The sequence below is a fragment of the Alligator sinensis genome, unplaced genomic scaffold (genome assembly GCF_000455745.1).
Source record: "Alligator sinensis unplaced genomic scaffold, ASM45574v1 scaffold170_1, whole genome shotgun sequence".
Taxonomy (NCBI): domain Eukaryota; kingdom Metazoa; phylum Chordata; order Crocodylia; family Alligatoridae; genus Alligator; species Alligator sinensis.
In genome coordinates this window covers 3,608,518-3,611,294 of record NW_005841863.1, presented here as the reverse complement: position 1 = coordinate 3,611,294, position 2,777 = coordinate 3,608,518, and the positions used below count along the sequence as shown (strand labels likewise).

Here is a 2,777-nt window from a genome sequence, read left to right as displayed (position 1 = left end):
GCCTGCCCCCGCTGGGAGCCCTGTGCCCCCCTGACCCCGTGCCCCCTGCCAGAGGGGGGGGGGGGGGGGGCACAACTCCATGCCACTGTGACTGCTTCTGGGGGGGCAGGAGGCAGCTCACCTGGGCAGCAGTGGTGGCAGCAGCACCGAGTCTCCCTGCCCTGCTCTTCCGTCCTGTGCTGGGTCCTGCTTTCTGGGAGGTGGCCCTTGCCCAGTGCTGGTTTGGCCAGTCTGCAGCCCTGTGCCTCACTGTTGGTGCAGAAATCGGAGGAGGGGGAGAAGCACAGGACCCCCCCTCCTTCTGTCCCCCGAGATGCCTCGCGTGGGCATGCCCAGACTGTGCCTGGACAGTTTCCAAGCCTGGCCTTACCATACCTGTTTCCCCCCTCCCCCCGGTTCCATAGACGTACCTGCATCCAGCTGCTGGGGCTGCTCCTACCATGTTGCCTGGCTGTATTGCTGTCTGTGTGTGTGTATATTTGTATGTGCATGTGGTGCCCTCTGCCTCCAGTTGCCCTCCCCACAGCCCCAAGCTACTTCTTGCATGCTCGAACTCTGCCAGCCCGCGAAAGGGAAACCCACAGTCTCCTGCTTCAAAGGGAAAAATCTGAGTTTTTCTTCTTTTCCATAGGAAACAGAAAACTTGGATCCCTGGTGATGAGGAAGGAAGAGGCGGTTGCTGGCACTGTGGGGTGTGCATGGAGGGGAGGGCACAAGTACTAGCCACTGCTGTTACGGTGGCCACCACTTGAGGATTAGTGTACCACAGAAGAGGGCTACTACTTCATACCCTGGATCACGAGGCCTTGGGTGAAAACCACCATTCAAACTGATGTAACTTTGGATATGAACATGTGTAATAATTACAGGATTTACTCAAATCCAAGATGATTTTGAATTTAAGAGGACTCCCCAAAAATTAGATTCTGTACATGGAAACCAGTGGAATGGGGGGAGGGGCCAGACCCCTGCCTTTTGTCCATCCTGTGTGCCCTATGCCTGTGCTTGTTCCCTACTACCTGTGCCAGTTCACTGCTGCCTACCCCTCAGGCTTGTGTTTGTCCACTATTCCCTGTCATTGACCCTTTGCATCCCCTTGCAACCTAATTCCACCTTTTTTCCCCCCCTTTGCCAGCCTCTACCCCCCTGCCCTGTCTGTGCCTGTGCCTGACCCCTGCCACTTGTCTCTTCACTGGGTTGGAGCTGGAGCATCAGACTCCCAGCAGTAGGGTAGAGAGCCCCTGCTGCCTGCCTCAACCCTTCTTACTGTTCTGCTCTCCCCTCCAGTCTACTTGCTGTCTCTTTGATGAGGGGAGGAGTGAAAAGCAGAGCCACAAGTTGCTGCAGCCTCTTACAGCATCACCCCTGGCTGGCATTAGGGCATGGAGCATATGGAAAGCCTTATTCTCCCTAGCCAGTCGGCAGCACTGACATCGACACTGCTGCATGACCAGCCAAGGGCTGAGCTTCCATTTGTTGTGCCCTTGGATAGAGCAGCTTGAGCAGTGAGTAGCATCTGACAGTAAGGGGTGGTGGGGAGGGGAAGAGTTGTGGGGGGGCAGAGATGGGAGGAGCAAGGGGGAAGAGGCAGAGACTTGTGCGGGGGACAGAGGCTGTGGGGAGGTGCAGGTGGCAGGGGAGCAGGAAGGCTACAGGGAGGAAGAAGTAGACAGGGCAGAAGGCACGGGGGCTACTTGACCTCCCCCTCCTCAGCCACTGCTTTCCTTGTAGCAGTTTGGAGGGGAATTCAAGACAATCCTCCAATACTTAGTTTCTGTACCTGAAAAATTATAACAAATTTTCAAAATTTCCATATATAGAATCTAATTATTGGTGAAGGGTGGTGGTGGTGGTGGGGGAGTCATGTTATATTTCTGATCATCTTATATTTGAGTAAATATGGTATTTCTGTCTGTACCCTCTACACAAGTTGTCACCGTGCTAGAAGAGGCCTCAGCACAGCTCTCAACTGACATGAAAGCATGCGGCAGGTTTTGTGGGAGGCTGCTAGGAGGTTCTTCAGCCTACTCCCTCGAGCCTAAGGACTAAGTCACCTGGGCAGAAGTCTTCAAGGTGTTCAATAGCCATCAGGCAAACCAAGCTATGGACTGCTAATATCCAGAGAAAACAGGCCTTCAGATATTTTTTAATACTGATTTGTGTATATTTCAGTCACCAAAGGTGACCAAGATTATTATAGTATATATATTGGTTTAACAAGGAAGTGCACAGACCCATTAGGGGTAACGCCTTGCTGGACCTGGTCCTGGCCACGGGGGATGACTTGGTGAGGCGACTGCAGGTCCTTGACCACCTGGGCAATAGCGATCATCACCTGCTGGATTTCATTATCCAACGCTAAAGCCCTTGACTTCAGAAGGGCCAACTTCAATGAGCTTAGGAGACTAGTGGGGGAGGCACTAAGGGCCCAGAAGGTAGAGGAGATGGGAGTCCATGAGGGATGGTTGTACCTTAAGGGGCAATCCTCCAGGCCCAAAAGATAACAGTCTGTGAGAGAAGCAAGGTGGGTAAGAGTGCTCAGAAACCCCCTTGGCTCAGCAAGGGCATACAGGAATACCTGAGGACTAAAAGGGGGGTGTAAAACCAGTGGAAGGGAGGAGCTATCACCAAGGAGGAGTACTCCTCCTCGGCCCAGGAGTGTAGGAGGGCTATTAGGAAGGCCAAGGCAGAGATGGAACTCAGGCTAGCGTCCAGGATTAAGGACAACAAAAAGTCCTTTTTCAAGTACATTGGGAGCAAGAAGAGGGCACCAGGCA

General features: G+C 53.3%; 1 protein-coding gene across 5 annotated transcripts in view; it reads left to right on the top strand.

Annotated features, from left to right (window-relative positions):
• The window catches only part of LOC102382780 (neural-cadherin-like), a 123,102-nt gene that overhangs the window by 35,996 nt on the left and 84,329 nt on the right, over positions 1–2,777 (top strand). For 3 of the 5 annotated variants that reach the window (XM_025216638.1, XM_025216619.1, XM_025216642.1), the window contains exon 1: positions 660–834. The exons of 1 other annotated variant lie outside the window; for it this stretch is intronic. The gene's annotated coding sequence lies outside the window, so the exon portion shown is untranslated. Of the gene's footprint in view, positions 1–659; positions 835–2,777 lie in introns of those variants that run through there. One more of the 5 variants, XM_025216631.1, reaches the window with a different exon arrangement.